This window comes from Amblyomma mixtum, chromosome 3 (genome assembly GCF_055824585.1).
Source record: "Amblyomma mixtum isolate Tamu chromosome 3, ASM5582458v1, whole genome shotgun sequence".
NCBI classification, from domain to species: Eukaryota; Metazoa; Arthropoda; class Arachnida; order Ixodida; family Ixodidae; genus Amblyomma; species Amblyomma mixtum.
Window position 1 is genome coordinate 48,228,474 of NC_143014.1, and position 21,611 is coordinate 48,250,084.

General features: G+C 42.1%; 1 long non-coding RNA gene across 2 annotated transcripts; it reads right to left on the reverse strand.

Moving 5' to 3' along the window:
- Nucleotides 1-16,653: 16,653 nt before the first annotated feature.
- Nucleotides 16,654-20,517, reverse strand: LOC149350072 (uncharacterized). 2 transcript variants are annotated; one of them, XR_016290221.1, is made up of 4 exons: nt 20,203-20,517; nt 18,954-19,014; nt 17,250-17,312; nt 16,654-16,838 (listed from the first exon to the last, which is right to left on the reverse strand). It is a non-coding gene; the product is annotated as an uncharacterized LOC149350072 (long non-coding RNA). The 2 variants fall into 2 exon arrangements; XR_016290222.1 differs by having other exon boundaries at nt 18,954-19,011; nt 20,203-20,516.
- Between the last annotated feature and the right edge of the window lie 1,094 nt (nt 20,518-21,611).

The following is a 21,611-nucleotide window of genomic DNA, read 5'->3' on the forward strand; positions in this document are numbered from 1 at the left end:
GCGGGGCCTTACACAGCGAGTGTTAGCTGCGAAAAAAAAAAAAAAAAACCATGCCGTCCATGCCTAGCACGGCGCCGTCCGTTATACATTTTAGGAATCGAGGTGCATAGAACTTAACGCTACGGTTGGTTACGTTTGCAAGCGGCCGCGCTCGAAACGCGACTGCGAATCGCGTCAAGCGCAACGCTATGAGCGCGTACGTCTTATTATCAAAAGGGCCAAATGCGAAAGCAAAATAGGGAGGTATTGTTTCGCACCAGTACTTAAAAAAAATAACAAACAGCTAAAACTCCATTCATGACAGAAGTACAGAAGCCTGTATATTTAAGTGTTGGCATTTCACTTAATCTGAACAGGACATATACCTCATTAGATGCTCTGAGGCAGTCATCTTTTGCTTTGTGAACATTAACTATGAAGTGCCTGTAAGCAGACTTCACGGACTTGATATAAAAGCACCTCACGAGTGCATAGCGTGTGGCAGGTACATTATTTCATTCAAATAAAAAAAGGCTCTCAATAGTGCTATTTAATTTCAATGTTTGAAAGGGCCTTGTTAATTCTGTCTAACAATGAGCACAGAGCACTTACCAAGGGCAGCTACACCACTCATGTGTTGCAAGTACGCAGCAAAATGTGAGAGATGAAACAAAATTTGTCATGCCCATCCCTACAATTCCTTTGCTGTAGGACAACAGTAATGGATATACAGCAGCACCAGGCAGCTCCTTTCAATGCAGCAAGATTCCTTGTGAGAGGGCAAGGTGTCATGTCAAGAGAGGTGAAGTCGGCTGGAGAAAAATGTCTTCACATATGCTACTCACCACTGGGGAATGGGACAAATATAGAGGTGGATAGTGGTGGAGGGCAATGCCACATCACAAACAGCTAATGCAGTGTGTAAGACACTTGCTTTAATTATTTGCTTCATGAAGTTATTATCATAACGTGCACATACACGTATATTATCTAGTGCACACGTCATATTAAGCCTGAACATGTCTCAGGGTCAGGTCAAGGAGCTGAAGGAGGATAAAAACAACGGTGAAGTTAAGAAGGAACAACAGCAACACAACAATAAAAGCACAAGCATGCACAGCAGCAAGATAACAAACAAAGGGGGCAAGAAATGAAAGGCTAACATGGCCGACTGTATTTGAGGCAGGCAGCATCACAGACAAGCAGTGGTATTCTGGCAAAAGGTCCACTAAAGCAGCATGATAACAAACAAAGGGGGCAAGAAATGAAAGGCTAACATGGCCCACTGTATTTGAGGGAGGCAGCATCACAGACAAGCAGTGGTATTCTGGCAAAAGGTTCATTAAAGCAGCATGATAACAAACAAAGGGGGCAAGAAATGAAAGGCTAACATGGCCCACTGTATTTGAGGGATACAGCATCACAGACAAGCAGTGGTATTCTGGCAAAAGGTCCATTAAAGCAGCATGATAACACTGGATGATGTGGATTGGTTTTGGAAAGCCCTGCGCACTCCACGAGCAATCTACAAGAGGCCTCAGTCATGTTTCTAGCCTGATGTGCAAGTGCATGATCTTCCCTCTGTGCACACTCCTGACCACATACATATCAGGGCCATTGTTGGTTCCCTTGAGCGGTGGATCACAATGCCGTTAGGCAACATTTACACCATACACTGATGCAATAAAGATCCTGTGATGCTTGTGCACAGCAGGAGGGTAATGTTCAATGAAACGCATGCACTTTCAAAGTACTTGCCTTTACTGTGAACTAAAATAGACAACCCTCTATGTACACTCAAAATATGACATCTATAGTTCAGTTAAGGGCACCGTACCATATGTAGATGCTGAAATGTCGGCAAATGTCTGAAAAGGACACTGAGGACCAATCGAAGTTGCTCTGCGATAGAAGATTAACACATTCCACTAATAAAGGGCCTACCTGTACTGACAACAAAGCTTGTGTACAGCTCAGAGATTATTTGTTCAAAGAAGCAGTTCAAAATTACTGTGGCGAACTGCGTTGGCAAGAAGGCTATATTACAGCCCTTGGTTGGTAATAACTTTATTAGTCCCACTTCATTTGATCAGGTGAGGGTGGGTGAAGGGGTGTTGAACAGGTCGGCAACGACCCTCATGCCACTCTAGATGACCAGGCACTCTTTGGCTGCGGCAACCTTCAAGGCCTAGGCCATAAAGCTGTAGCTCTGCCCATGAGCTGCACAGAGCAGCCTCCCATCGCTCCTGTGATTCATCTCTTGGAAAGGAGGTTTCGGTTTGTTTGGGCAAGCCTGATAGGTGCGTTCAAAATCCGCTCTGGTGCTCGAGCATAAGTGACAGGTTGGAGATTTCTCCCCTCTATATATGTATTACACTCCTTCACTGCATGAAAAAAAAAAATATAGAACACTTAAAATGCCTAGTGGTGTATGCACATGGTGGGCAAATTGGTTTTTTGAGCGCGATTAAGGCAGCTTGAAAAATGGTAAGCAAGTCTGACTCAGAGTTTCCACGAGGAGAGTGTTAAATAAATGAAGCAGAACTATTCATCACCAATATAATGACAGAACAGGTTGCAAAATGTTGATAAAATTGGAGTCATTGCAAGTGCCTTTGCATAAAATTTAAGCCCCCAGAAAAATTACCATCTTGTACAGCTTTTCTGGCTAATTTTTCTTATAGTTCAAGCAGAAGTATGAAACCAAACCAAGTCAGGTGGAAACAGGCTGCTATTCTTTTTTCGCAGTATAAGAATAACATTTTTTTTCTGATTACCACCAAGTAATATCATTAGTGCTGAATGGTATGTGATGGCATCACAATTAGTGCTAAGAAGCTATTGGGTGACATGTGAAACCAGAAAAGAAAGGTATGGAAAGCCTGCACACAGCACTGTCATGGAGAGAGGCTGCCATTCAGCAGAAAACCCAGTGTTATCCAGCCGGCATTGTGTCAAAAAACATGCTCCACGCGTGGATATCCGCAGTGAAAGTCATTGAAAAGAGGATTTGTAACCTGAGTCAAACGTCAGTACATGTCTGAATCTACTTCACTTTATAAAGTAATAGATTTTACGCAAAAAAAAAATTTAATGGCCGTCGTGTAGCACATTGACTTTGCTGAGGTACAAAGTGAGGAGGGGGATGGGGGGAGTGATGTGTGGGGTGCTGTTGGCTTAATTTGAAGCTTAGTAATGTAATTACTGCAGTGAACTAGATATGTGCCAATTAGTGAGAAAGTAATTACAGTAACATTATGTAGGTGAACTGCAGTGTGGAAGAGTTCAAAGACGAGTGTGGAACCTGTGTTGAGGCAATTGTGATAAATTTGTGAACACGAATGAAGAACAGTGACTGTATGTGTTGAGAGAAACGACTGCAGGGAGCCATAAAAACTGTCGCGTCATACCCATGAATGCTGAGCTTAAGTGTCCCCCTACATTTTTGGGGAGCGAGACAAGTTGCTATGCCTCTTAGGTGTTGCAATTTGCCTAAAAGGAGCGCGGTGTCTTTTACATGCACATTGAAAAGTTTGTGGAAGCCATTATTGGCAAAATAATTTATTTTCATCACTGAACTTCATGCATCCTAGAATTCATTATGCAGCCTAACTGTGAATCATTACCTAGTGCAACATTACATATCGAGGAATATGTTTCGTCTACAAAGATAAGAATTTTTTCGCGACAGACCTCTCTTTCATAAACGTTTTACAGTGGTGTACATGCACATTAGTGTTGCCTAGTTTGCAAACTGAAGTAGCCAGCAGTTGCGTTTGCTAAACAAAAAAATGGCAGCACGGACACTGATGGTCCAATCACACTAAGGGTTGTAGTTCAGAATGGCGCAAAAGACACACACACAGGAAAAAAGGGGATGACACAAAGAGCGCCTACTACCAACTGAATTTATTTCAGAAACACCCTCTTTTATACGGCAAGACATATCAACCACGAACCGGAAGCAGAAAAAACACATATTCATGGTTTGAATTCATATTTCGAAACACCATCGGCAGAAAAGAAAACCACACGAACAAAAAACAGAAACTAGAACTACACGTGCCCGTCCAAGAAACCCAGCTCCTGGCGGCATAGTTTAATCGATGAAGTGCTAATGCACGTGGACCCAGCTTTCTGTATATGGTATGCTTCTATAATCTCTCTTTCAAATCGCTCCTTGCCTCTGCCGATAAACATTGCCTGTTCCAGCATCGGTCCGCAATCTCTGCACTCCTTACAGTGATCCGGCAGGTTGCCCCTGTCATTGTTTTTAATTGTTCTTCTGTGCTCGCTAGCTCTCTCGTTGAAACACCGGCCAGTCTGGCCAATGTAGGCGGATCCACAGCTGAGCGGTATGCGATACACGACTTCGGACTTGCATTCGGTGAACCGTATCTGATGTTTGATAGCGCATCTTCGGGGTCGTCTGTTCGTCATGGAGCAAACTTTTGCAAGCTTGCATGGTGCTGAAAACAACACATTTACACCATATCGACCCCCTACCTTCTTGATATTGTGCGCTATCTTATGCATGTACGGAATTACCACCACGGGCACGTGTAGTTCTAGTTTCTGTTTTTTGTTCTTGTGGTTTTCTTTTCTGCCGATGGTGTTTCGAAATATGAATTCAAACCATGAATATGTGTTTTTTCTGCTTCCGGTTCGTGGTTGATATGTCTTGCCTTATAAAAGAGGGTGTTTCTGAAATAAATTCAGTTGGTAGTAGGCGCTCTTTGTGTCATCCCCTTTTTTCCTGTGTGTGTGTGTCTTTTGCGCCATTCTGAACTACAATCATGAACCAACAAGCCCCAAAGCAAGTTCTTCTGCAACACTAAGGGTGTAGAGGTTAAACAGGTTGTCTAGGATTTGTCTTAAAGTGACCAAACAGAATCCCCAATTTACATGAAGCAAAGTGCAAGGGGGCAAGTCAGTGAAAATGGGATCTAACAGAGTTTCACTGGGAGGACAGGTGGGCAGTTATCTTCCAATGCGTGCATTCAAGGCTGATAGCCCAGCACAGAAAAAGATCCCAGACCACAATTCCTGGAAAGAGAAAAGATCCCGAACCTGGGAAGACCATCTGAGTAACCCAAAAAGATAAATAAAGTTTACTACTACTACTACTACTACTACTACTACTACTACTACTACTACTACTACTACTACTACTACTACTACTACTGCTGCTGCTACTGCTACTACTACTACTACTACTACTACTACTACTACTACTACTACTACTACTACTACTACTACTACTACTGTTGTGATCCATTTTCAACTGAATTATTAAACTGGATCATGCCCTTCCAGCTACAAAATGCCATTTGGAGCTTTATTATTGAAACACAAATTATGTCCAGGTGCATAATTTATACTTTCAGTTACCTTCAACTAAATTAAGTACAATTTGTAGGTTTTCATCAGGGGTACAAATTTCAGCTAGAAGATGGGAATGGGTACACATGTCAAAACGCTGGGCAGGAGTTACATTTTCATCTGGAAAATGACCATGAAACAATTACGTGACTTTTCTTCAGGAAAAATAGTTCACTGCATGCTGTATAACTACGTGCAGCATGTGAAAGAAGCAGTCGAAAGCAAGCACACAGAGGCAACCAAATGCCATAAGGCAAAGCATGTTGCTATCTTATCACACAAACAGTGCCACACAAGATGTGTTGCACCGTGAAGAAGAGATGTTGTAATTAACTAGAGACACAGTGACCAAGCTGTATGTTGAGCATGTTCTGGACTGCTGGCTCTCAACAAACACCAAAACAAACAGAAGCATTGGTGAAAGCATGTCCAGTCAACACCTTGGTGCTAGAAGGAAAACATTTTGGTGCCTTCCTGTCTTTCACTGAACTTAAGCACCAAATAAAATGTGCGTTGTGTACAAGCAGAACACATAGGGAGGCACCACATGAAGGAGCGGCACTTCTTCACAATCACCAAAGCATGTGTTGAAGCACACACTCAGGAAGTTGGCAGACGGCAGACTGAAAACACATGGGACACTTCCTGACTCACAGAAAACGGCAGCACCAGACAAAATCGATTTCTACTGTCACGGATACCACCAATATGGTCCTATTTAAAGAACAGCACCAAAATGATGAAGACTTCACCAGCTGCCTAGCAGGTATCAAACTTGAAGTAGAGCAAATGTACGCTGATTGCTTGTGGCATAGCTACATGTGAAAACCATGGCAGTGTCTTTTAAGAAATTAGGGTGCTGGTTATTATGGCATAGATATGATGGCACATGAACAACTTTCATAATTGGCTTCTCTTTTGAATTTTTAATTTAGTTGCAGTATTGCTTTGCATTGAAGCCATCCTAATAATTATTAATTTCTTCCTGTGTACAGCGCTTCAACTTGGAAATAAATTGTTTGGTTGCAGCTTATTTCCCGTGTTTTCATTCCTTGTTTGTGAGTCTAAACTTTGCAAACTGATATGCTTTCTTCAGTTCTAAGGCAACTTTTTGAGTAATAAGTCACCTTGTAAGCAATGCATATAAGCAGGCATGTTTCAGTGGAAATTTCTCAAGTGGGACCACTTAGAGTGGGTTATTGGACAGGGACCACTTGGCAAAGTGGAACGTACCGCTTGAGGAAGTGGGGCCATGTGAGCAAGTGGGACCACTTGACAAACGGGACAATTAAAGAAAATTTGAAATTTTAATTAGAACCATGAAATTCGATATTTCAGATGGTTCCAACTGGGTTTTGAAATTGGTTCCAATTGTGCCTTAGCATATTACTAAGGTGCAAAAGGAAAACTGATTAGTGAGGACTGCAGGGCTGCGCTGAGCCTGGTGCCAACATTTTCACAGGAAAATTGAAACTGAGAATCGCACAAACTGTCATACTGTCACATACACGAGCATACGTCACACAGAAGAGACATACTATAGTCAGACACTAATAACATTGGCTCTTGTGTATGCATCCACAGAACACTCTTTTGCTTCTATATATATTCCCCACTTGTGAGACTCCCATACTGGGGCCAGTGGTGCTTGCCTTGAGTGCAGTTATTTCACTTCACTTCACTTCACTTTATTACCTTAAAGACCCCACTTTGGGGGTATTACATTAGGGGTGGGAGTACAAATATAGATTGAATATGATTGCCTACATGATATTTATGAAGTGCATATTAAAATTGTTAACAAAACTTGATTGGCAGGTGATAGCATCAACATCGTGGGGAAGGCCATTCCAGTCTTTTGCAGTGCAAAGAGAAAAGGATGCGGAAAAAGTGACGGTTCGGGCGCGTTGGCATGACACTTGCAGTGGATGGCCGGTGCGATGAGATATGCGAGTGGGCTGTGTGATGTAGGGTGGTTGTCCGAGGGAACTGTAAAAAAACTTATGGAACAGACTGAGAAGCAATGCGACGACGATGGGCAAGAGTTGATAAACCTGATTGTCGTTTAAGTGACGATACACTGATGTCGTACGAATAGGCAGAATGAATGAACCTTGTGGCGCGATTTTGGACAGATTCTAGTGAACTGATGAGATATGCTTGTTGCGGGCTCCAGATAGCAGATGCGTATTCTAGCTTTGGTCTTATGAGTGATTGGTAGGCGTGAAGTTTAATACTTTGAGGGGCGTTCCGCAGATGACACTTCAAAAAACCCAATGACCGGTTAGCTGATGTGACGATGTTCATTACATGAGAGCACCAGGAGAGATCCTAGCACAAGGTGACGCCTAGGTACTTGTATGAGTATACGGATTCTAGTGGAACGTTAGCAACAGAGTAAGTGAAAACATGGGGGTTACGCCGGCGGTGAAAAGATACGAGTTTACATTTATTGGGATCAAGCGATATTAGCCAGTCATCACCCCAGGCATGCACTGTGTTAATGTCGTTTTGGAGCTGTGATTGGTCAGAGGTGGTGGAAATTGTGCGGTAAATAACGCAGTCGTCTGCAAACAGATGAACATTGCAAACCAGGTTTGAGGGTAAGTCGTTTGTATAATTAAGAATAGAAGGGGAGCTAGTACAGAACCTTGGGGTATGCCTGATGTTACTGGAAGAGGGTTGGAACTTGGCTGTTAATGAGAACAAACTGGGAGTGGTTAGAAAGGAATTCTTCGATCCACAATAGTTTTAGCAGTAAACGCCTGTGGGGAACTTTATCAAATGCTTTAGCAAAGTCTAGAAAAATAGCGTCAGTTTGCAAATTTCGGTCGAAGTTGGAGTGAACTTCATGAAGAAAGACAGCCAGTTGAGTTTCACATGACAAACCCTTGCGAAACCCGTTCTGTGAGGTATGAAAGAAGTTGCTAGCATCAAGAAAGTTCATGATTTTAGAATAGATGATGTGTTCCATGATTTTGCAAGGTATGCTGGTTAATGATATCGGACGGTAATTTAAAGGAGTATCTTTGTTACCGGACTTATATGCGGGAATGACCTTTCCCACTTTCCAGTCATCCAGAATAGAACCTGTAGAAAGCGACTGTGAAATCAATAACAATAAGTACATAGCAGAAATATTCTTAGTGTTGCGCAGAATTTTGGAGTTAATTTCGTTGACGCTGGCCAATGATGAAGTTTTAAGGTGTTCAATGAGCGAGGAAATGCCGGCTTCAGAAAACGTGATAGCAGGCATGCTGGACTCTATATTGACGGCGTTTGGTGGGTGAATTTGAAAAGGCATTATTAAAAATGTCAGTGCACTCATTGTCATCAGCTCCAGACTCTTTAGTTAGAGTTCATATAATTTCGACCACGGTGATTGAGCAAATGATAATTTGAAATTAGTAGGTCGAGCTGCTGACAGCACTATTTCAAGAATCTAATATAGTTCTGGCTTGTTTGTTTAATATGTAAATGTTCACATGGATCATGGTTCCACTTGATGCCCAGCTGTGGCCACTTGCAGTCTAGTGGTCCCACTTTGAAAACCATTTGCTTTCAAATGGCACCACTTGAAAGCAAGTGTGACCATTTGTAAAAAACCACTTGCTTTCAAGTGGCACCGCTTGAAAGCAAGTGGGACCATTTGTAAAACCACTTTCTATGAAGTGGTACCACTTGAAAACAAACGGCACCATTTGGAATCCCACTTCATATTTTCACCTGGACCTAAGTGTCACAAAGAAGTTCAAATTCGGCAAGTTCTTATTGGTTAGTAGCAAGGAAAATCTTTTGGTCGTTATAATAAATCTTGCTACTGTGTCGATATATGTGTATGTTACTTGCTTTTGGAATAAGGCCCTTGACGTGCGCATGGTTGGCCGCGATTTCATGGCACTTTCTACACTGCCAACCATGTGCTTCTGTTAACAATGTTTGTTCAAGTGCTGTTCAAAGAGCTGGGATCTTGTCTTGTTGGGACCAGCTTAATGAGAACCACTGGAACTTGCAGTTTAATGTTAATTTAATGTTGAATAGTTGTAATGCAGCTCTTGCTGTCTTAATAATATGAGTGGTAGACACATTTGACCATGCTTCTCAACTTTACAATCCAGAGGTATGGACATGTTATACAAAAATAGTTTAAAATTGTGCTTTTAGGTATTACATGTTTTGAGAAAAATTTTGTCAGTTTTGGCATTGGCATAGCATGCAGCAAAGGCGAGTATTAGATTTTGATCAAAATAATTATTTTACCACACATTCTAAAATTGTCCACAATTCTTGTTAAAATTTGGGAGTGATGTTAGGATGTCAAGATGTTTCTAACATTTCAAAAGCCCTTTTTTTGACGTCAAATTTGTCACAACTCAATATCGATATTTCATTTGCAATTAAATTTTTGTCCTTTTTTACCATTCAGTTGCAACTCTACAGACAGTCTTGTTTTCTGTTTCACAACTTCTACTTCTTTCTGCTGGTGCACTGGTGTTCATTCATGAGCACTACAATGAGCCCTACATTTCATCACATAATGACCGCATTTTTGAAGTCTGTGTTCTCGCATGTCATAGATTAATTTTTTCCACACACTAGTAACGACTGGAACCACCTTTTTTGCCTTTGTCAGTGTGATCGCCAATAACATCACCTTCAAGAAAGCTGTAAATGATTTGTTCTGTTAATAATTTGTTCTGTTTACCCATTTCTCTATATAGTGCCCGTGAGTCTTGAGAGTAAATAAGCAAGGTGACGAAACGAAATATTTTCATGCATAATTTCTTCAAATTCAAATTGAATTTTCTTTTCATGCAAAGAGGGAGCAGCCACAAAAAGCTACTGCTGTCAGTGGCTGGACAAGGTGACCCAAGCGGTGATGACAAATGCAGTGTATATACCGAAACACTGAATGAAAAGTATGGGCAAGCCGCCGTGAGGCTTAGTGGTTGTGGGGCTCAGCTGCTGACCTGAAAGTTGCGGGTCTCATCCCAGCCCTATTGGCCTCATTTCGATGAAGGCAAAATGCTAGAGGCCTTTTGTACTGTGCGATGTAAGCGCACGTTAAACAACACCAGGTGGTTGAAATTATCCACAGCAAACCACTACAGCTTCCTTCACAGTCTGAGTCGCTTTGGGACGATAAACCCCATAAAACCAATAAACATAGACAAGCATGGGATCATTCAACTTGATCATAAATTGCACACACATCCTCATTACTGCATTAAACAGCAGAACAAAATCAAGTGATCGACTGTCCTATATACGGTACAAAATGAAGTAGGTGAATGAGCAACATTATTTAAAGACGTAAGACAAAGCAACAAATCATCCATTTAATTTATACAAAGGGAAGAAAGTTTGATGCTATATGGCAACCATCAAGCTAAGAATAGACAGTGGCACCAATATAATCACCAGCAAACAAAATATATTAAGAGGAAAAGAAGGTTTCAGGCAAGTTTGTTTGGCACTTAAGATATAACTGCAGCGCAAACGCATACATTCAAATTAAGGAAGACACGCATAGATGCTGCAGCAGCCACATGTGTATGTGAGAGACAGAGAGACAGTTTTATTATGATGCAACATGAAGCGCTATGGATATCCTGTGCCAGGGTCACCAAAGCCAACTGGTCCCTATCAGCTTGTGCAAGGCTATGGGTAATGCTGTAAGTGAAAGGCAATGGGGCAGGAAAAGAAGGAACATTCCAGATTAGCATAGGGATTGTAGCAAATGGGGCATGCAAGTGAGGTTCTGAGACAGTAGACGAGAAAATGGCCAGGGGTGAGAGGTTTAAAAAGGTTGCATTGAAGAATATGAAGTTGAAAGGTGGTGAGAGGTTTGTCAGGAACAGTAAGGCTACGAAAGAGATCCTCTTATCTTGTCACAAGCAGATTATTTTGTGTCGTCTTCATGCAAATGTGGGTGCTTGTGGTGCAGTTGCATCTGACGTATTTTAGATGCCTGTCTTAGACCTAGAGTTGTTTTAATGCATAAAGCATTATCATTATTGTTACTGTTATTAGTATAATCGAAAAAAAAAAAAACATGTAAAGATGTCACAGATTAACCCCTTCAAGGAAGAGATGAGGTCTTGCCTTGCATTATCATTATTGTTACTGTTATTAGTATAATCGAAAAAAAAAAAAACCTGTAAAGATGTCACAGATTAACCCCTTCAAGGAAGAGATGAGGTCTTGCCTTGCAACGATGGTTTGGTGAATGATCCTGCATAAAAAGCTGATCATTTCAACCAATATTTCAGGCTTGCAACAGGAATGGCAGTAACTCAACACGACACCACTTGCGGACTAAGAAAACCTTTACCTACTTTAACATATCTTTTGAGGCTCTCAAAGGGGGATCTGGCCAGGTTATTGCACTTTCAGGTGAAATAAGCCCGCTGCACTGTTACCATGGTATCATTGTGTTCTTGCAAACATTCTGTTCTTTTTCATTGATCTGTTTCAGGAAGATGCTGTAATACGATTTGAAAAGCTTTATTATAGGCTACTATTAAATGGAAGTCAAAAGATGCCTCAAGAACTACTGACCAATTGGCCTGTTATTGCTTCCATCACAAATACCAGGAAAATTCCTATTTGAAAGTATGGCAAGATTTTTTAACATTGTCTGTTTCTTCGAATCATCAATAAGGCTATATTACAGGAAGGGGCATTGCATTAATTCTTGACAAATTTGCAGATGAGCTGTATTCATCATTTGAGAAATTGTTTAACTGCGCTTTCTATCTCTGTGTTCAGAAAATCTTTGATGTGGTGAACCATCAGATTTTACCAAGCATACTGTACCTACTTTGCTTTTCAGCTCCCCTTTTTGCTATCCTTGAAAATTTTTGCATGGTCTTCCTTAATAAATTAAATAACCAAACCGAAGCTGGTGGTAAACTGCCAATATATAGAGGCTGGTAAACTGCTGGATTCTATTTCATCTTCCATACCCTTTGAAAAAATTTAATCACTAATGGCTTCAGATCGATAACTTCAGGTGCTTGGTCTTCCAGTGCATGCACAGCACAGTTTTGCTCACAGATCAAGCACACTTTGAGACAGCAATGTATTAGTTGCAGGAAAGCATAAATTATATGGTTAAATGGTTCTCTAACAATAGAATTTCAGTTAAAGCACAAAAAAATGATGTTTGAGGAATATTTCAAAGGCTAATAGATAGAGTGGTATTGTTACTTAACCATGGTTCTCTCTCCTGTAGCTGTACACAATTAGAGTATGTGAATTGAATCAAATATCCCAACATATTCTCTTATACTACTGTAGTAGCCTGTTATGGTATGTTTGCGTCACATTACAAAAGATTCCATGGTTGCTGTTTAATGTGAAATCCTTGGCTCTATTATCCATGAAAGAAAACAATATAAAAACTCAGATATAATACTATTATATTTGTTTCAACTCCTTCACGTTTGCAATGTGGCCAGTATAGCTTGAACAACGTTTCAAATGTGTTTTTAATAGCTGTCTTATGTCATCAAGTGCTTGCATTTTCCTCTTTCTAGGTCTTCCATTGTCTATTTCACCAACACCTACTCATCAGCATTTTTAGAAATCAAACTTTTCAACAAAGTCTACTTCCCATCGAAAGTTGCGGAACCACAAAATTTAGCTAGGTACAGGAAGGCAGCCCACTGGCATGTATGTGCCTGACAAGTTTGATGGATCACACAATGAGCTCTTTACTGTGCCATCTGTGCAACAGCTGGCTGAAGGGGCAGCTGAAATTGCTGCATTAACCTTCAGTGTTTTGCTGCATTACCATGCACAGTCTTCTGGCAGCGAAAAAGATGTGTATGTGTGTGCATGTGTGGTGCAAGTTAAATGAAAGTGCCTTTACCAGATGGCATCTTGCAAAAGTAACATAAATAAGGTGAGGATGAAAATGTTTAATCATGGCACAATAGAATCTATGTCATGAAAAGCAATTCTGCTTGATAGCACACTTCTTGCAAAATCACATTCTCGTTATCGGTACACTATGACTGTAATGTTTCAAAAAGGGATAATTGTTTCTTGTCACTTTTGCTTCTTTTGATTCTTTTGCTTTCTCTATGAGTAATTATATAGTTTGCCCTTGTGTATCTACAATTTCAGGCTGTTTGTATTTAGTTTAGTATTGTGTGAATGGAAGACGAACAGGAAAGAGGTCTGGGACACTGTCAGGCATTCATGTCTTCTCAAAAATGTATACAGACAAAGCAAGTGCAGTACATTTTATATGTTCTGCTCAATAAATGACCTGATTTGAAACTTTGCAAGCACTGTTCTGGATATATTGATTTATGGTTGATTTATACTGCAATCTGGGCTTCTACAGTGGCCGGATGGCACATATTGTGCTGTCTGCATCATTTTTTTCAATGAGCACCGGTTCATCTGATAGTATATTTTTCGATGCTTCACCTTTAATGGGGCACAATATATGTGCTTTACATAGTTTTCTTGCCTCAGCAGATTTGATAACAACTAATGTCAAGAGGTTTCAAACTGACATCTTAATAATAGGCAAATTATTTCTACTTCTATTTACCAAGAAAAGCCCAGCTTTGTGATGCCCAAGCAATCGTATGACCTATGTCACACATTGCAGTTCTAATCCCTGCTGTATCTCTCGGCTTGATCTAGATGCCATACCTTTAAATGTAATTGAAGTGGGTCTTGCATTACTACAGCACTTACTTGAAGGAGCTTTAAACCTATTTTTTTCTACAGTCATGAAGGCGCTAGCTGATAAGCTAGTTCAGGTGAAATATATTTTGCTTCAACTGGCTAATTGCCGTCTGGATTTACATATGTGCAAAAGAAACATCCTAAACTGAGAATTTGACATAGTTGCCGCTCATATGAACTAAGATCACCCGGTCTCAACCAGATATCTGTTGGCCACAGTTTCAAACAAGGAATCACAGCTGTTTGATAATATGTGGTGCCATACCATCCCTTGCAAAGCAGCTTCATTGTCCCAGCTGGAACCAAGTGAAACTGCAATCAAAACTGAGGTCGACCTGAAACATCGTTGGAAATAGTTCTTGTTAAAATGACAGAAGAAAAGCTAAATGTTTGTCTTAGACCAACAGCAGGTCAACTTCACAAGCATGGCAAGTTTCGAGCGGTCACCAGCTATGGAAACCACAGCATTGTGTGTGGTCTCAGCGGGGATCAGTTGGTATATGTCAGGTTAAACTGTCTACATTTTCAGTTGATACCAGTCAAAAGCCTGCATGTATTGCAGTGTGTTAAGCTTCTGCTGTAATCTTTCTATGCAAGATATGTCGTAGCTGGGATTAGTTCTTTCGTAAGGAACAGCTCTTAACGGGATCTGCATTTACACTGGCTGAACTTGAAAAGCAATAGTAGGAAATAAAGTATACTGTACTTTAGTGAACGCGCTGGGAACTGCTCGAGGAGAGAGGTGGGTATGCACTCCTGGCTCCTGGCCAGAGTGCTCCTGACAGTAGCACAGGGAAAAAAACTGCAGTGAAGCAGCCACAAAGGCCACAACCCACACCAGGCAATGCGCCCATACTATCGGCTCAAGGGCCTTCGAAAGCACGATGGCCACATGCAGCACGCAGCATTGCCATGCTGCATCATCGGTCAGAACAGGTAAGCTGTACGGCCATTGGATACGCTTATACTACCGGCAGTTTTGTCGCAGTGAAATACTCGGTTTTGATGGGACCGAAGTACCAGTTTGTAAATACCGCAGGTTTGAATTGAGAGATTTCCGTGTGTGCACAGTACGTACCCTACATACCTCTCTGGAAATAATGACCCTTAGCAGCTGATAAAGGTCAGAACAAAAAAAAAATTAATCTGACAATATAAGGGGATGCAAATTCAGTCAGCCACAGTTCTGTTTAACGAATGATAGGTCAGAAACAGTAAGAGAAGACTGTCATTTAAAGTTACCAAACATTGTTTAGGGCTGTTAACAGCTAAAGCCCTTGTGGTTGAAGCAATGATGAGACTCAAAGCTTGGCTTAGGGGAGACATATTTATTCTTTGCTTTTGGATATTCCTATGAAGACACTCCGATGGTCAACGAAGTAGTGAGACTTGGTGGTTGGGCGAGAAACCTCTCGCGAACAACCATTAATTTAGCTCCCGCTTGCCATGGTGGGCGCGATGCCTATCCAGTGTGTACAATGCGTTACAGGCACCAAGCTACGTCTTGTTTCCCGATGCACCACAGCTTTCATTCTCCAACTAGGTTCAGCAGCAGTGAAACCGCAGGTAATTCACTATGTGTAACCAACCGCATGCAATGAAGTTTTCGCATACACACTTGGTTCAACCAGAGCTAAACCACTAGCAATTTTTTGTTTGACCTTGACCCAAGATCTTACGGGCCACTTTGGTGTAGCACCATAGCCACACCATGGCTCTATTGTGGTTTGACCTCGAAATTGCTTGAAGGTGAAGACCACAAAAGCCGCGAAGAAAGCCCGAGGTCCGTAGTGAAGCTCCCACTCCAGAAGTGCCTTTAGGAGAAATGTACTAGTATGCCAGTGCAACATGCTGAAGCTACCATGTAGAAATTCACGGATGTCTTGAACCTGAAGGCAATGGACAAACTAGCCACGTCCCGATTTCCATGTCATGTTGTATGGCATGAATTACCGTGGAAGACAGTTTTCCTTAGGCTCTTTCAGAGTGCTGTTTAGGGTGATGACAATTTTAACAACTGCCAGGGAGAGCCAAGTGCTAGAGAATAGGCCTCGTTTGCAGATGGTTGGAATCCCAGTAGTGCTAGGACTGTTGCCTTTTTTCAAATGCCTACAAAGACCAATTAATAACACCCCAATTATAGTATTCAGCTAGAGCTTCCCTATCAACATTAGTGCTCAAGTGCTGAATGGGATGGCGGGGTAGGTAGAAGCATCCCATACAAAGGCATGGTGCAATTTGAAAAGGCGCTACCTACCTGTAAAAAAGTTGAAATTGGCCCCTGCTACGCATTAAAAGTAGACAAGTGCAGTGCCCACAAACATCCTATTCGTTACCCGATTCACATCATTGGGCTGCACTACAGTTTCAGCAGTAGTCTCTGAGCAGCTTGGTGAAATTTCTCTCAACTTTGCGCAACATTTTCTGCTGCAAGGGCATAAACAGTAAGGCAATATGCGGCTCTGCACAGGAAACAGTGGTGGTTAGGTATGGTCTCAAAAAACCCAATGGTTTGTAACATGGTTTTTCTATAGGGCCAGAGAAGTCAATAATCTATACGCTTCATTAATTACTGACAAGAGATGTTGGTAGGAATACTTTATTTGGCACAGAAATTCTGGCCGACACTGGTCTACTGTCGCTCTGCTTATAGGCCAAGGTGCAGACTTGTGAGCACGTTCTTGAGCCAGTAGCCTTGGACCAGAGAATGCCACGCCATTCCAGGTTGGTAGCTGCACTCCCTCCACTAGTGTCGGTCATATGCAGGGCTAGATGCCATGAAAAGAGACAACAATTGTGCAAGCTCAGGAAAGTTAAATGCAACTAATAATCCATCAAGAGAAACCCAAAATCAAACGCATAAAAACTGAATGCATGCAGGAGAAAACAAAAGACGAGGACATCTCCCAACAGACTGTCGCAGCAGCCTACGCACTCCTGCAGCGGCCTTGCGCATGGACATTAGAAAGATAATCAAAAAAGGACAAAAGCAGCATTGTTCAAGATGTGCCGAAAATACAAGAAAAGTGTGTACAAAGCACAGCTCAAGAGAATGAAAACAGTCAGGACAAACAACGAAAGGGCTTCACTGGGTCAGACCAGTACTAATTAAGAGAATCAAATTATCAGCCTCAAGTCGAGGCAGTTAGGCTTGGCCAACCGACAACACTGCCGCATACCTTTTTGCAGCTTCTGATGCTGGCACACAGGAGGTCACAAGCTCCATATGCTAAACCAAAGACCTGAAAGGGGGGAGACACCAAACTTTTGGGTGGCGCCTTTGTTTCAAACATTGCGTATTGCTCCAGGGAATATGATACATGCTGCGCGAATCATATGTGCAACAATTAATAATGTATTACCGTGTTATTTATACTGAGCGATTTTTGGTTTTGGTTTCTGAGCGCCAGGGTGTGTTACATCACTCCCAAGAAAGAGCAGCAACCCTGGCCACGTAGGCTAGAAAAATAATTAAAAAATGCCGGCCGGTACTGAGATACGCTCAGCAAAGCCATGCGGGCGAGGGGCAACATGAAACAAAGCAGCTCACTGGGGATGAGCTTAGTCGGAATACGCGATTTCCGCGTTGCATTCAACTTTCATTTTTAGGTTTGGAACACACTGCCCTTTCCAGAATGATAAGAAGGAGCAACATTTTCCAGGAGTCTAGTTTTGGTGATCTCGCGAGTATACGGTGCATTCATAAGCAGATAAAATTTGTTTTGTACCATGCATTCTGAAAATAAATCACCGGTTTCCTTGCGCTTTGCTGTGTACAAAATTGCAGCTAGCTTTTAGCAATGATGTTCACGTTGCACTTAGCAAAAGCCGTTGCGATCTGGGTGCCAACTAAAGCAGAGTCTGCTTGCATTGGATGAAGTGCTCCCAGTGGAGTGCATTGCTGCTACCCTTATTGCACATAAAAGGCAAATCCAACCCCACTCAAACCAATACCTCTCCACAAGCTCAAGTCGAGTTTTCTTGCGGTATGGATGGAATAAAAAAAACCTGCCTACAAAAAAGAGCCGAGTAGCCGTTAAATGCAAACCTGTGTTAAATATTTCTATGCAGGCGACCTGAAGCACACCACAAAGAGTATTAGAACAGGGTGTCCAGCAAGCTACTCATTTCGAATTCCCGATGGCCGAAGTGAGAAACATAGTAGCGATAGTAATGGACAGTATACACGACCTATTCACAGAAAAAAGTAAGGAAGCTGCAAAAGCTTCATTGAAAACAGATTTCCCTACCCTGTTCGAGATAGCTGCTTTCACGAAGTCCAGCTCTTTATTACAGGTGGTTACCCTTATGTTTATTCTCCAAAGTATTTATATTCTGTGCTAAGTGCATGCCAACATCAAATTTTTCATTTTGAAGCAGAAAACTGTAATAAGAATTCGCAGCAAATACAACTGAATATTCTCGAGCAGTTCACATATCAAAACAGGAGCAAAAATCGGGAAGGTCCGTGCATACGAGAAAACTGCCTGTCAGTTTTGCAAGTGCTGTTTTCCGAAACGAATGTAAACTTAGAAGAACATGTTTTCGTGCTGCAGACACCAAAGCGTAATCGCTTATCTTGCCGCAATTAGTCGATCTGTTTCGGAACATGGCACCGTTATGGATTCACAGCAACACAATTGAAAAATGAACCATTAAGTCACTACTCTACACACTTTCCTAGCAGCAGGACCACAAAAAATTGTACCGCGTGCGAAACTCATCGCACAAACAGTTCAAGTGGACTGTTGTTGTTACGTGACCTAGAGTTACGTTGGGCTGGGCTGACAAAAAGATATACAAAAACATACTCCGCGCATTCTTTTCTGTCAAACTGCACCGAGCTTTTGAGCAGAACTCGGGATAAAACAGACGAGTCTCACCTTTAGGGCCTTTGGGTGAACTGACGGGCACGCGGGCTCAGTGCTAGTCCTGGGTGATCTGCTAACAAAATATTCGGGTGCAAGGAAGTTGGCAACAGAAAGCAGATTGTCAGATAACGGGCAATCACTCAATACTTGCATACCAAAAGACAGAAATAACAGAAATTGCTCACAGGCATTCATATACACAGAATAGGCACATATTTTTTGAAGAAAAAACATAAAACACGATATTAAATGTGCGCGGGCATTGTATCTCATTCATTTACTCTCCTCAGGAATATCAAGCTAGGTGCGATAAACATTGTATCTACCTTTGCCAACAAATTCACACATTGCTTATTAATGGTGCAATTCAAGAAACAAAACCTCGCAATCCCACATACTGCACAACAAATCAATGCAACATTAAGTGAGGAGGACAAGATCTAGCACAATTTTGCATATAAAAAAAAATGTTACAACACTTTAAGTGCTTAAGAGTGAAAGCAGTAATTAATTGCTTATCAGAAAAGATTATACAGCAAAAAAAACTTATACTATGACGTTCCATACATGTGCATGATCAAGGGAATAATAGATTTGCACCGCACTGCTATATAAACAACATTATACATTTGCGAATAAAAAATCAACAGTAATGTTCAAAAGTCTTACAGCAAACCGAATATTAATTTCTGTTGACGCATTGTCCATCACGTACAAAAATTGAACTGAAAACTAAAAATGGCCGTCAAGGTGGCAGGTAATCCAATATGGCGACTCGGCCTCCCCGAGTGCCAAGTCAATATGGAGGGTGTCCCTCCTGAAACAGTCACTGACGTTCAATACGACTCCTCGGACTCCCCGAACCTGAAACCAGTGCTTGACCTCCCAAATTTCGTGCCAGAATGGAGGGCAAGCGCCTCCCTCGCAAACATACGACGTAGTAGAACTCTTATGACGCAGTAGGCCTCAACTACGCAATTCAGCAAATAGCGCCACACACTATTTCGCTTTCGCAATGAATGCAATAATTTATCTCTCAATGAGGAGTTGAAACCACTTTCCGTCGTCGCTTTGACAAAAGCTTGAACACACAATCTTATTTGCAATTTCCTTTTGCTGCTGCCATATACGACGCAATTATGGCAGACGTCCATCTCAAAGTCATACACGAGAATGTCGTAGAAACAGTTCCTGTCACTGCATGGTCTGCAATGTCACTATCGAAATGCGATAACATTGAAGTGAATGAGATACAACTCACAATTTCAGCATCCGTCGGGCACTCCAGGACCAGCGACTTCTTCAGGAGCGGCCTGGGCCACTACGAAACGACGCAGAAAAGCTAAAATCGGCTGTACAAGAAAAATTTCCCATTCTACTAATGGCAAAACATACCAGCAGCTTGTGTTACACTACGTGAAAAGCCGATTACACTTTCCACAAATTGATTTTGTTCGATTACATTATGGACCCAAACTGCGGGTTTAACCTAACCCATCCTCACGTTGCCATTGTATTATCAACCACAGATATTCCAAAAGTCACCTGTCAAACTGTTACCAAAGAGCGAATGTCTGCGATGCGCTCATGTATTTATAGATAGCAAGCACGTGACACAAAGAGCCAATCCACAAGCAAATAACAAATCCATAAATTCGAAACCGAAACTAAAATCAATGGATATACCAGGAGGAGCGGTCACATTTTATTTTTTGAAGCCCGCTTCGTTCTGCCTTCCCCCTCTTGGCCGTTGTCTCGGCGCGCTTGCTTGCGCAGCAGGCAATTCCGCAAGATATTAAATAAGAATAAATAAGAGTAGTCCTTGCGAAAGCGCGTGACTTCCGCCACACTGTCAGACATGCTGCTCGAATCAATCTAAAAACGTTGGCTCGAATAGCGAGCTAAGGATGGAGCGTAAGGTCACGCGGCCAGCGTACTCGAGCCGAGTGTTTATAAAGCCGTTTTCGCCCTCATTTTTTTCTCTCTCCCAGTCACTCCTTTATGTTTTGGTTCTGGTATATTTTAGTTCGCGTGTATGCGCGGCTTGTGGCGCGGGAGTCTACAGCAAGGAGGTTAGTTTACCGTTGGTTTACCGCGGTAATCCGCACATGCGCGCGTGCAGCGGGGCTAGATTTTACCGCACGCTATCACGTCGCGTGATCACGGGCAGACAAACTTTCTTTTCTTACTACATTTTTGCTTGTTAAGGCTAGGCTTCAAGGCTATTGCCGGACGGTCCCTCCTCAGTTTTTTTTTTCTCCGTGGGTTCTTCCATGGGCCCGATTCTCGATATTCGCCAATCCGTCCAGAGCAGGGCGTACCCGTGACGTGTAAATCGGGGCGGTGCGAAAGTATGTAAAAACAGAATGGGATGGCGAAATTGAAAGAAAAAAGCATAAAAAGAAATGGATATTGTCGTCTGCTATTTGGCTCCAAGTACAAAAAAACACCGATCCCCTAAAGTCGTGCCTGAAGCCGACCTGATGCGCGTAGGTGCGTACGCGTTGCATGTACGTACGTTAGCGCCGTGGAGATGGACGGTGAAATGCGTTGCGGCGTGATGGTGCTGAATGCGACGCGAAAGACCCTGTGGGCCGGTCGTCACGGAAGTGAGAGTGTCGCGGTAATTATACTGCATGAAGCGATGGCTCATCGCCCGAAGCCATCGCG